The 14119-nt window shown below is 35.0% G+C and overlaps 1 protein-coding gene across 1 annotated transcript in view; it reads left to right on the top strand.

Moving 5' to 3' along the window:
* Nucleotides 1-45: 45 nt before the first annotated feature.
* Nucleotides 46-14119, top strand: part of DCUN1D3 (defective in cullin neddylation 1 domain containing 3) — a 33793-nt gene continuing 19719 nt past the window's right edge. The window contains exons 1-2 of the mRNA XM_052001404.1: nt 46-261; nt 8513-8649. The gene's annotated coding sequence lies outside the window, so the exon portion shown is untranslated. The remainder of the gene's footprint in view (nt 262-8512; nt 8650-14119) is intronic.

The following is a 14119-nucleotide window of genomic DNA, read 5'->3' on the forward strand; positions in this document are numbered from 1 at the left end:
AGGTCGGGTCGTTGCCCTTACTTGGCGACGGCTTCGCACGTTTCTGTGTGCGTCACTCCGCAGTCCGCCCTCCCGTTTCCTCGATCCTCCCTCCCAGAGCTGCGGGGTTACCGGAAGTGATGATGCAGGAGGAGATGGAGGAGGCGGGGCCTCCGGGCGACCGCCGCTGGTGGTGTTGCAGATGAGGAGGAGGCGGCTGCGGTGTTGGAAGAGGAGGAGGCGGCGGCTGTGGTGTAGGGAACTGGAACGCGAGCGGAGATGGTAGGTGGTTTGGACCCTCCGGGCTGCCGTCGTTTCCAGAAAGGGTTTGGCTGGCTGGGTTGGAGGAGCCTCAGGAGCAGCTGTGAGTTGGGTGGAGTGAGGAGGGGGAGAAGTGAGGTAAAGCTGAGAGGGGGGTGACTATGGGGAGGGGGGGGGGGAGAATGGGTCTACGACTGTTAGGAACTATTCACCCAGAAGGTGGCTGTGAACAGAACCTTGTGGCTAGTCACCTGGTGCTCGGGAAACTTACCTTTTACTCATTCTCTTCTCTTGACTACCCCCAGCAGCCCCCACCCTACGGTTTTGGGCGGGGGTGGGGGGATGGGGAAAGGGAGACGGGATCATTTAGGGTGGGGTGTGTGTCAGGGAGCTGGAACTACTGGGATAATGTGCCCCAGGTAAGAGCATTGGTGTCTGTGCCTCAGTGGAGGGTGCGGGGTGGATGAATTCTCTAGTCTCGACCTCCTCCCCACCTCCCAACTCTTTAGATAAACTGTTCCTAATGTTAAGGAGCTTGGACCCGAAGGCCTCTCAGCACCTTTACAGTAAATGATAAACATCTGTGCCTAGGATAATGAGGCTGGAACCTTTGCCTGTGTAGGAAATGGGATGTGGTGACAGATATTATGTTGGCTTTTTTTTTTTTTTTTCCATTCCCATTCTTTTCCACTATGATCCCATGATCCTAGCTAATGTGTCTGGGTAACTATCATTATTATTTTATAAAAATGACACTGTTTATCCTAGGGCCAGCCTCTTTCAAATTTGTGTTCAATTCAGCCTTTGATTTTAATCATTCAGAACTGCAAGCTTTGTAACAGCGGTCATAGCCTCTGTCAGACAGGGAGCATCACTCACTGCCTGATTGCTTCAGATTATAATGAATACTTACTCATTTGAAAAAAATCTGACCTCAAGGTTTCAGAGTTAGGGTGATCCCTTATCCCCTGCAAGGATTTAAATGGCATTCTAGCTTAGTAATCTAGATCTGCTCTAAATACTTTATATATGAAGAATTTACACCTTGTCAATTATTTCTAAAATGATTTAGTGTTCTTCTAATTCTAGATTCTTTTTCTCTCTCCACCCACACTTGATGATGCACTTCAGAGAGCAGAAAACCCCACATTACTTTTTTGTTTTCACAGTTGGACAACAGCTCTTTATTATTTTCCTTTTATGTGTTTGGCACACAAGACGTTTAAGGCACATAGAGCATATGCTGGTTTATTTTTTTTTCCATTTTATTTCTTTAGATATGTACATAGCTGATTTTAAAGGAAGTCTCTGATTTGGTTTTGAAGAGAGAAAGGTAACTAATGTGAAAAATAGTTGTAAAGAAGGCTTTTTTGTTGGTATTTTATTTTATTAAGGAGAAAGAACTTAGGGCCTTCACAGATCACCCTTTGGATTTTGGAGCAAGGGGCTAGCCTTGACCATGTGAAAATTGCTATTTTGATACCCCCTTTTATTCATCTGGAAGTAGGAATTGCATTTTTTGGAAGATTTTGCGTCTATATCCAAACTCCTTGCTAGTTTTTGATTGAAATATTTATCCATTAACTTTGCTTTTATTATAGGGTTTGGACATCATATTTTTAAAAAAATCGACATCTTTACACATAATGGCATCCTGAAGAAGGGAATCCTCCCCCTAAAACAAGTCACAAAGATTTTTGTAGATATAATAGTAGTACTGTGCTAAAATTCATAAAGTTGCATTAGATAGTGTAAAGACATATGGCAAAAGAATGACAGAAAGTTGGGTTTGAATCATATTTACATGAATATAGAGTGTTTTGTTTAATAGTCTGGATAATATAAATGAGCACTCAAGATAAAACATGACAGGTTTTCTTTTATAATTCCACTATACTCCATTGTTACTCCAACAGGCATTTTAAATTTTAATTATTTTTTTCTTTTGTACTATTGGGTTTTTATCATCAGAAACTAATACTGTGATGAGGGCTAAGTTATAGAGGTAGTCACCTTGGTTTTCTCTAGCTGATGAATCTTCCATTCTTCATAATTAAAATTCATAGGATGTTAATTTATTATAGTCTTTTTTTTCAAGTTAGGTTTTTATGTAGAATTTGCTGTGCTATTTTAAATTAATTTATTATGTGTCCTAATATAGGAATCCTTTTTGATAACCACTGTAAAATTCTGTGACAGCATTTTGCCAAGTAAAATGTGCAAATACTTATAAAGACTAGAATGATGACACCACTGACCTGTCATCAAGAGGACTAATGATCCAAGAATTGGCTTTTTTTTTTTTTTTTTTTAAAGTAGTAAGAATGGTTCAATGTTGACACAGTTTCATATTTTTGACTGGTTTCTTTTGTGACTGAGAAGCAAAATACTTAGGAAACACATATCTCTTGGTATTCTGCTGGATTAAAGTTAAGTGTGTGCTGTTGGAGCAACCTCAGACTCAATGTAACAGTATCTACAACTTGAAAATTGGCAAATGATACAAATCAGGGCTTGATGTTGTTTTGTTGATTGTCTAGATTTAGGAAAGTGCTGGAGAAAATGTTTTTATTACAGATTAAATTAAGTGTATTGTGAGTATATTTCTTCCACCTCCTTCACTCCCAATCCTTCAAAAAACCTGGTTGCTAAACAGTTACCAGCATAGCATTAATTAAAGGATAACTTTAAAAAAGGAAAAGAATCACCTGTGCTGGGGTCCAAACTGTCAGTGGAAGAGCAAAGTTAATTGCCCTCTTTGTGCTTGAACTAGAAAGGCAGTGTGATGTAGTGGGACTTGAAGTTAAGAACACTTAGATTTGAATCTTGTCCACACTAGTAAGCTACACAAGCTACAGCTGTGTTATTGTGGACAAGCTACTTTAACCCCTTTGAGTCTGTCTGTAAAGTGGGATTAATAATATCTGTAGTAGCTAACTGTACTTGCTGTGGGAACAGGTGAGATGATATATGTAAAGAAATTTGTGTGCCTTAAAAGAGAAATATAAAAGCTAGCTATTATTACAAGTTATTATTGAACTTATGACACTTCTTAAGTACCATTCTCAAAACCATATTAAACTATGAGCCATCTGTCTTTCCTCTTGAGGTCACTAATTTCTAATAGCTTCATGTTTTAGGCTCAACATAACAGTGCATTTTTTAAAAAAAACTTCTATTAGCCTTCTTAATGAATTAAAATACAGTAGGATGTAATTGGAATTGTCTCTTACCTTCAAAACATAGCTTCACTGGAGACCTTCTCTTGGATACTTTATGCAGTGGAGATGCTTCTGCTTTCTCTAAGGCTAAGTGAGCCATAGTATTAGTCATTTCCTACAAAGCTAAAAGGCTTCAAGTAGAGACTCCCACCACTTAATATCTGTACTGAGAATAACAGTGTAGCTGGGTGTAGAGTTTAGCTCTCACAAGATGAATTTTTCTATCAGTTATGAAAATGTCTGGATTGAGCGGTTTTGATGTCTATGTTGCAAGAGTAACTCATTGGATCTTTCAAGTCCTGGGGGGAAGGAAATAGTCAATAGTATTCCAGGTAAAATGGCTTCTTGTCCTTTGAATGTTGAAAAATATAAATGTTGCTTAGGTACTTGTACAATTACACACAATTTCACAAATGCTGATTAAAACCTTTTATTGTTTCTGAAAATGTAATCCTATATTAAGAAATTGTTTGACATTTCCAAATGTTGTTATTTTGGTAGGTTTTACTGATTATATGCCAGAAGCTTCCGATTGTTCCAATTATGAAAATCTTTTGGATGACAGGAGTATTTTTGCTGAATCAATCAGTGTATATGCATACATATTACATTGAAAATTGCAAAAGTGGACAATTAATACTGTGCAAGACAATTTGATTCCTTCTCTCTCTCCTCCCCTCCCCATTCCATAGAGTAGGCCATTCAGAAAAGTGGAAAATTTATATTTATATGGCTTTTTTGGCATTGGCCCAGGTTAAAGAATTTTGACTTACTCTATGTGCTTAAAATGCCTTTTCCAGTGGGCTGTTAAGCTTTCCACTATTCATCCTTATTTCAATGGTTTATTATAATTCAAGTATGAAAATATCCTGTGGGTTGAAATTTCATCAGCCAGTTTAGAGACCAGTGACTTTTTTTCTTTAATATTTTTTTTAAAATGGAGAAAAAGTATTAGATGCTGAAGCCAGTGGCATCTAAATTGGTTAGTTGTATTTTAAAAATGAACCTGCACCTATCTACGTAAATTTTAATTTCAAGTTTTGATTTTTCCATCCAGGTTGCCATTTGGATTTGTTTCTTAATCTCAGGGGGCCTTCTTAAAAAAAAAAAATAAGTCAAACTCACAAAGTAATGGGAAACTCAGTAAAGCAGTTGAGACCACTGAATTATTGGAGTTGTGATTAAATGGTAACATCAGACCACATAAAATTTAATCTGATTTTGATATTGTTTTTGATTTACATTTTGTGGCAAGGAGAGTTAATTGCTTACTGACTGCTGGTTGTTTTGAGGTGAAGACATGGTAACTCAGATGAAACAATGGTAATTATATGGTAACTCCTGTTACCCTGTCTCTTGATAACTTACAATTACCTCTTTGTATATGTTTACAGATGTTGAACTAACTAATTGAGTACTAGTTCTCCATAAAATTCGGGAAAATTCTCAATAGTACAATATAATAGAATGTTTATCAGCAGCTGTCTCTTTAACTTGAACCAATCATTTCTGTTGTTGTTCTTCCTAAATGGTAGGTAGGAAGGACACATTTTTTTTTGGAGGCAGAGAAATAGGTTGTTTTAGATTATTTGATATCTTAATTGGTAGATGGGATGTAGTATGGTAGAATGGATAGAATGGATGCCTTGGAATTTGGAAGAAGCCAATCTCTGACACATACTTACTGATTTGGGCAAATTGATTAGTTTTTCTGTGCCATAAGCTATATAACTTGCAGGGTTTATATACATTGAAGTAGGGAGTTCACTTTTGGGAACTCCTTATATCAGTGAAATCATAGATTTGTTTCCAGTTAGTCATTAATTACAAATAAGTGCTTACACCTAAATTTTTTTTGGTGGTAAAATAGTAGTTTGCAAGTTCCCAAAATTTGAGTTGCCTGGAAGAATATACTGGGAGGAGAGAAACTTTATTAGGATTATGCATAAATGTGAGTTTAGCTGAAAGGAAACACTTCAAGCATCATATCTGCAGAGATGAAGCATATAGCTAGCTATTCTTTTTGTAGGGGTCCTCAAACTTTTAAAATAGGGGGCCAGTTCACTGTCCCTCAGACTGTTGGAGGGCCAGACTATAGTAAAAACAAAAATTTTGTTTTGTGGACCTTTAAATAAAGAAACTTCATAGCCCTGGATGAGGGGCATCTGGCTCGTGGGTCGTTGTTTGAGGACCTCTTACAGTAACGTGCTTGTGACCATCACATACTGCCATGATGACACTACTCTGATTGCTTGGAAAGGTTGAACTAGTGTTAATGACTTCCTAAAGACTTTGACTCTACTTATTTAGACTGCAGCTGTCAGTGTTTTAGCCTTGCCATATTGTGCTATTTCACATTGAATAGCAACATGGCCTAAGAAACTTTGATCTGATAGCCCTGTGAATACTATCCATCCATCTCATCTACTTTTTTCAAGGTTTTAACTCTTAAGACCACTGTGATTAGAAATTCATTCTGCTCTTGTCTGTTTTAGCTCTGTTCCAAGTTTGATACTAGACATGAGTGAGATTAGACGTTTTTATGTAGTTAGTATTTAACACTTGTAATTTTTTGCTATTATTTAATACTTTACTGTGTTCTGCTAGCCAGCCCACCTGATTGTATATACTGATTATTACTTTACTTTGCCTCCTCATCTAGTAGTGCATCATCTTTGTGTCGAGATAGGAGAGTTATAGCTTTAAACTCTATACAATTAATGAAGGTTTTTGGCTGGGTGTGCATTGTTTGCTTAAAGTGGGGTGGTATGTGACCCATCATTTTGGGTCTGTGAAGGCCTTGAGTCACAGCATTTACAGTGTTGATTGCAGTTCCTATATATACAGTTTAGGAAGAAGGAAAAATAGATACTTAAATTTTGCCCATAACCTTCTAGGCTCCTGGTTTTCCTTTTTATTCCTACCTTGCTAAAGTTTGGAATTTGTCAGTGTCCATGAATGTTTTGGGTTAAAAGTCTTGTGTAATATATATTAAAAAAAAAAAAAATAAAAGAGAAAAATTTTTGATTATTTCATTCATGGGACAATTATCTTCTTTGACAATGGGACAAATATTTAGGCTGCAAATGAGAAATGTCCCAAATGTATACAGAATTTTGGTAAAGATCAAGTCAAAGATCAACAATTAAGACATTATTGCAGTTTCTTTTTTATTTTATTTTATTTATTTTACTTATTTATTTTTTTGCTGAGGACTTGCTCAGGGTCATTTAGCTAGGAAGGGTTAAGTGTCTGAAGTCACATTTGAACTCAGGTCCTCCGGACTTCAGGGCTGGTGTTTTATCCACTGGCCCACCTAACTGCCCCTATTGCAGGTTCTTAAGTGATGTTAATCAGAATGCTACAAAGAATAATATTTTAGGGTCAGCTAGGTAGCACAGTGGATAGAGCACCAGCCCTGAAGGCAGGAGGACCTGAGTTCAAATCTAGTCTCAGACACCTAACACTTCTTAGCTGTGTGACCCTGAACAAGTTACTTAATCCCAGTTGCCTCAGCAAAAAAAAAAAAAAAGAAAAAAGAGAGAGTATAATATTTTAAAATGCTTAGATACAGGTTATCTCTTTTCATTGATTTTTCCCTTATATCTGTTACATAAGTTATATAAAATATAACTTTATCTTTAGCTATATGAATGTGATCTAAATGAAGGGATGTATGATATTTTAGAATTAGCAGAGTAGATTTAAAATGGGGGATGTTATTCAGAGAGCTGTTTCACTTAGTTTTTCTATGCATTCTGTTGTGAAGAATAGCCTGGAGTGTGATACAGCCATTTACTTAACCATGGTAATATTTTGTTCCTTTTAAGAAAAGAAACAACTTGATAATAAGAAATGACATTGGATGAGATTCCTTGGGTGAAATAGGCTGAATCTAAGTGATTGATTTCTAGGGTTATCTTTCCTATAAACTGGTTTTTCTTTGAAACAAGTAGTCTGATCAGATATCTGCTGTCATTTTGAAAAGATGAAGTCGGCATGCTTCATTTATGATAGGAGAGAACTTAATTTAGAGGTTGCCAGTCTTTACCATTCAACAAATATTTATTAAGCATGTTTTATACAATTCTGGATGATAGGAGCTGTGAAGGAACTGTAAAAATGAATAAAGTCTCTATTATCCTTATCCATGTGGAGTTCACAATCTAGAAGATTTTTTTTTAAATAAATTTTCCTTCTGTAGAACCTATTGTTATTTCTCTCAAATCCTAAGGTCATCAGTAAAAAGTGAAAAGGGGAATGCTGAAAATAAATTATTGAGAAAAAGGTTTGTGGAAGAGGGTTGTGAAGGCTGATATTGGGGAAGACCACGTGGTTGTTGGTGAGTGCTCTTTAACTGAGTATAGAGGGTAGGACCTGTAAATGAACACAAACTATGTCCCCTTTCACATTTTGAAATGCCTTTGAGCCATAGCAAGGAAAAACAGCTTCCACTTTTGTGTCTGACTACGTTGATCTTCAAGATTGACTGGTTAATCAGGACTTAATAGTTAGGAGAGGTCTTCTAATTTTTCTGAGATGTTTTTTGGTTCTGTTATTTAGTCTGAAGCAATAGTGAGTAAATCATAGTGAATGAAATGTTTCTGAATCTAAATTGTAACATAGGTTAGAGTCCTTTGTGATGCTAACACTAGGAATGACTGTTGCTATTGGTACAGTGTGACCTGTCCTAAATGAAAAAAAAAAAAAAGCACATTTAAAAACTTGAGATAATTTATGATTGCCAAAGTTTATAAAGTTAAAAGTTAAAAAACAATGTTGTTAGCTTCTCTTTCCTTGAGAGATGTTATTTCTTAGAAATCTGTATATACTTATGTATACAAATATCTATTATATTCTGCTGGAATATAAAAACTAAATATTAACCATATCTTTGTAGTTTTATTGTGAATGTGAAGTACATTTCAGACAATGAAGTTTTTATTTCTTAAAAATCAGAGACTGCTTGACTTGCCCATGGGTCTTCATTTTGTGTTTAGTTAACTCTTTAGTCTTAACTTCGCTTTTTCTCTTTATTTTTGTTTTAACAGGTGCCCTTGGTTCTGCTCAGTAGGGTCAGAATTCCTGCTAGTCCTGCAGACACCCAGCATATGCTGACCTGGTGACAGCCACAGTCACCATAATTAGTGATTAGATATCACTCAAGAAAGTGGCTTCTAAGAGTAAAGTAAGTAGGTTTTAAGAGGGCATGGTGGGAAGCAGGGGAAGGAAGAAACTATTAATATCCTTCATATTTGAATTGGATGATGGGTAGCTATTGTGATTTGTTTCAATCTACTCAGCATCTAGATGCTACAGATTGAATAACTTCAGATTCCAAAGAGCAAACTTCAAAATTTGAAATCAGGGTTGGGAAGGCATTCCAGAATGTGATTTCTTCACCTCTGGGTGGGACTTTAAAAGGTGCTAGCCCCATTCTTTGCTTCCCCAACAGCCAAACTTACTTAGACAGGTGTCATTGACACATTTTGCTTTTAACTCTGAGTCTTGATTAAATAGTAATCTGCTGAGGTGTTCCCAGTAAAACATCATAGCTGTCAGTTTTTATAAGGTACTCTATTAGCTTTGTGTTTTATAATGTTTCACAGTTATGTAAAACAATAATATATATCCAGTCGACTCAGGTTTTTAATAATTTGAAGGTAAAACCTTGCACTCCCCCCCCCCCCCCCAAGTATTTTAAATATGTGTAAGTGACTCTAATTGAAAGTTATTTGTACATTTCCAGTTCTTTGGGAAGATGGAAAATTTATATACAATCTATATTATAATGCCTTTTAGAATTTGAACAAGGATATTAGGACATGGAGCACTGATCCAGGGGACTTAATGAGGCACAACCATGCCATGTTTTGGGGAGTAAATAACTGAATAGATTCTGTAACATCCGTTTTACCTGCTCAGACAGTCTTATAATGAGTCAGTTGGCAAGCTCCATATAGTTGTTACTCTCTCTCGGAGGAAGCCAAGAGCTTGACTCCAAGTAAATTGGAAGGGACAGGTTTACTACTTTCAAATGAAGTTAGTTCACTAATATTTACTCCTAGAAGACATACAATCAGTTGGCAGGTGGCCTGGTATGATAGAATGAACCCTGGCCTTGGAGCCAAAAGACTTGGGTAAGCTACTTACTAAATAACGATGGACAAATCATTTAACTTCTCTCAGTTTTTTCTTTGGTAAAATGTGGATGATATTTCACAAGTTTTAGTGAAGAAAATATTTTGTAAACTTTAATACACTGTATAAATATGCATAGTTAATAATTCATAATAATTGTGAATATACTTTATATTGCAAAGTGCCATATGAGAGAGAACTGTATTATATTGCTTAGCAAAATATATAATATAGAGACATCCAAGTAAACATTGTCTTTTTTTATGATGGCTAATAGAAGTTAAGTTCCAGAATGTATGGAATATTGTTGCCTAAATCAATTAAAATTGACCCAAACTTTAAGGTTTTCTTTGCATTTTTGGAGAAAATGTCAGGTTATTAAAGTGAATAAGCAGTACTCAATCCTATGATATTTGGAGAGATTCATTAAAATTTGTACTATTCCAGATTGTTTTGGCATCTTTTTCATTGTAACAGAACTTCCATTTGTCACTGTTTTTCTTCACCCTTTAGTAGTGTGGTAGCTACCTTTCAATTAAAGAGGCACTGTGGTATAATGGGGTGAGAGCCAGCCTCAGAGTCAAAAAGACCCGAGTTCAATTAGTACCCAAGCCTTCTACTGCCTATGGGATCCTAGCCAAGGTACTTAAACTTCTTAGTGTCCTAAGCAACTCTCTTAGATTATAAATTGAAGAGCAAATGTCAGTCTGCCTTAGTATAGGTGGTTTCCTACTTCATTATACCAGTGAAATCATTAGTTTAGATGTCCCCGTCCCCAGGTACTCTTGCCAAGAAGGGACCATGCAGCTAAGCCATCATAAACCTAAGCCAGAATTTGAATTGAGGATCCTAGAAGAGCCAAGAATGATTACAGGCTGGCATGTTGACCCTTACTGTGCCATTCCCAAGATCAGTGAAATACATTTTATTTAATATTTATTTTCATTTCCTACTATATTTCTTAAAATAGTCTAAAACACTGAATGAAATGCAAACATGAGAAGTAGTGAAACTGATGAAAAATTGTTTGAGAAAGGGTTTCTTTTTTAGTTAACCCTGAGATTAAAAACTAAAATCTCAGCTGAATTATGGAAGTCAAGAAAATTTCTTCCAGATGGAAAATATACTTTTTTTTAAAGCAGATCTTATACAATTGTATTTCACTATGTGTATTTGTTTATTGATCTTTTTTCAGCTAATTTTATTCTATAATTGACAACACAAAAGGTTGTAGGACTAATCAGTTTCTTGCAATAAAAATATAGTTTTAAATGTTGAGTTTCTCTTCATTTACTACCACTTTTTATTGTGGTGATTGTCTTTGTTTAGACTAGTTTTGAAAAGAACAAAGTATCCTTTTTGCTTTAGTCTCTGTTACATCTTATCAGTAGCCCAGTCCAAATTTTTCCCTTCCATTTTGTTTAATGTCATGTCTAGGTGTGATCTTTTAACAAGAAACTGTTAAAACATATCCTAATTATGGTCTCCATATTATGTATTACTTTGAAAATTACTGATCTGTCATCTGATAGAAGTGTCATCTGACTTTTAGATCAACTATTCTGCTAAGAAAAGTTTCCTGAAATGTTGGGGGGGTTGGTAGATAGGGATCTTTTGATAAAAGCCCTGCTATGTATGCATAATTTTCTAATTTTGTTTGTATTTCTCTTTGCATGATCTCTACTCAACTCTGTCAATATTAGCTTCTTCAGTTGAAACAAATTTACTATTTTTATTTGGTTGGAAATTTCTGGAAGATGAATTTTTGAATCACTGTGTGATTTAAGTTGTCCTTTTTCACTTCATATGTGAGTGAAGTCAGTGTTAATCAAGGATGGGTAAATTATCCAATGTGAGAAGTGTGACACTTGTCTCATAAGTTTGGTTTTGCAAAACTAGTACGTTTTAGAGAGTTGACCTGCTATAAGCTGTCATTGGGGATAAATAGTGGAGCCTCAGTTATGATCCTGTGCTTTCTATAGATAGTCAAAGAATATCATATTTCCCTTCTTAATAATGCTTTTAAAAATTTGTTTAAAATAATTTGTAATGGAATTATATAGATGTCATACTTGTCCTTTTGCATGTGAAACAAATATTTATATGCCTAGATATTAAATGTGTGCCACATGCTTTTCATTTCCTTTATAATAGAATTATAAATACCATTTCTTTAAAGTCAGCTTTATAAGGAAAAATAGATAATAGAATTTTCATTTTTAAGTTTTTGTTTTTGAAGTTCTAGTTTAGTGGTAGTTTTTTGTTTTGTTTTTAAAAAAGAGATTAGGATTTAAAGCTCAAAGGGGGACCTTAAAGGTCAATTAGCCCAGTCCCTTCATTTTACAAATAGGGAAATTGAACCCTAGAGAATTGAAGTGACTGAGCTATGGTCACCTAAGTACCAAATCACCACTCTTTCTATTGACTCATTCTAAATTTTATTTCTCTGCCTTTTAAATACTTAGTCTGGTTAAAAAAAAAAAAAGTGAGACAGTACAGTGAAAATATTTTACCTTTCTGTTTAAGTCCTGCTTGATAATTATATTTCACTTTGATAAGCATGGTTACATTGAACACTCACTGGAAAGATTGAAAGTTCCTGCTAGCTAGTACTATCTGCCATAAAATTTAAGATTCAGTTCTCTCTCAGCTGATTGTCATCATTATTCACTTCAGCCTTCTGACTAATGTCTTTTGAACTTTCCTATCTTATTTCTTCATAGTGTTTAACTTCCTAGGAAGAGTATTTCCTGTTTCTTTCTTTCTCTTTTTGGTTCTTGCTTTAATATGAAGGCTTGTTAATCAGAAATTGATGTTTGGAATTGAAAGGTAACTTTAAAGTTAATTATTTGTTAAGTTTTAATTTTAAAACTAATTTGACTCCTGAAATTGAATCATAGTTTCAAAGTTATTTCTTCAAATAGCCTCGAAAATAGATTTATTATTTTTTCCACTTTGTAAATTACTACTGCAATTTCACTTGTCTAGGATTATAGCTCCTGGCTCACAATTCCACATATACATTAAAGAGGTCAGTTTGGTTTCATTTAGCTTCAAATAAGAGAACTTCTTTTTAAATGAGTAAAAGATGGCTTTGTTTACCTTGTACTCTTCAATGTGTTGTGTTAAAATAAGTTTCTAATTTTGTCCTTTTTTTTTCTTTTTTACTTTAAGCCTAAAATCGGAAGTGATATTTATAAAATGTCCTATATGAGTTATGTGTTGTTCTCTATTCTGAATCCTTAACTAGGATTAGGGTTGGAGAACAATAAGCTGACTTTTTGAAATCTTTAAAGCACAGGCAGAGAATATCATCCTGCAGATCTTCCAAGGTGAAAGTGTCTTTGTATTTTCATGGCAAGTGTTTAGATCTACGTATATGTGTATATATATATAAATTCTGAATTATAACTTTTATCCCCAGATTTCTGTAAGCCATCATTTCAAGTCAGTTGTCTTCCCTTCTTGGTCTCTCTTAGAAGACCTAAAGGAATGACAGCTCATTTTTATCTTTCTTGACAAGATACATATTTCAATCCAAATTACACTTTGTCATCAAATGAGTTTTATGAATAGCATACAAACATAAGATTGGATATTAGAAGAATAAAGTATGTTGTACTTATCATTAACTTTGCTTTCATCAATCATCTTTTAATACCTTAAATCCTTTTTTAAAGCAAAGTCATATTCTTAATACTCTTTAACTGTTCTTGTGCTTGCATCTTCAAATGCATTAAACATATGACTCATGTATATGGGGAAAGAGAATGCTATTCGTACACAGGGTTGTTCAAATTTTCCTTGAACCTTCTCCCATTTTCTTCTCTATACTTCCCCATTCCCACTCCTGCCCAAATGTCTGAAGCTCTTATTCTGTTGTTTAATATGATCTCCCTTCAAATGAATATTTGGGGATCTTGCTTTGTACTTACTAAAAGAAGGTGGGAAGATAAAGCTCTTTAAGCCCTTAAAGGGCAAGTACATTGAGTTACAAGGAGACTGTATAGCACACATAAAGAAAAGAAAATGGCTGTTTTCCTCATTTGGACTTCTGGAAGTAAAGATTATAGGGAAGAGAACATTTATAAAGGTAGTGTTCTTTTCACATTACCTTAGGAACTGATAAGTTAAGGAATAATCTGAACACTAAAAAATTATAAGTATTTCAGAATAGATTCCAGGATAACAGACTGAGAAGAGATTTCTTCAGCTTTTTTTTTTTTTTTTTTTGTCCTCCTCTGAAAATAGTGTGAAGGTTAGAGTTTATATATAAATTCATTTGAAATCAGTTTAACAAGTAAATTTGGATATCTTGTCTTTGGGGAGCCTCTCCCCTTGGACTTCTGAATGTATGCTGTAACACTGACATGACTATACTGTATTACTCATGTACATTTCTGCTGATGATTTTTGGATGAAAAGAGTAGGTGTGGTTAATGCATGCAGTACTGATGGTACCTTACTTTAGTGAGAGACTTTCCAAGAAAGTTGCAAGTAAATTTTTGTAAATGGAG

This window comes from Antechinus flavipes, chromosome 1 (genome assembly GCF_016432865.1).
Source record: "Antechinus flavipes isolate AdamAnt ecotype Samford, QLD, Australia chromosome 1, AdamAnt_v2, whole genome shotgun sequence".
In the NCBI taxonomy this organism is placed as follows: Eukaryota; Metazoa; Chordata; class Mammalia; order Dasyuromorphia; family Dasyuridae; genus Antechinus; species Antechinus flavipes.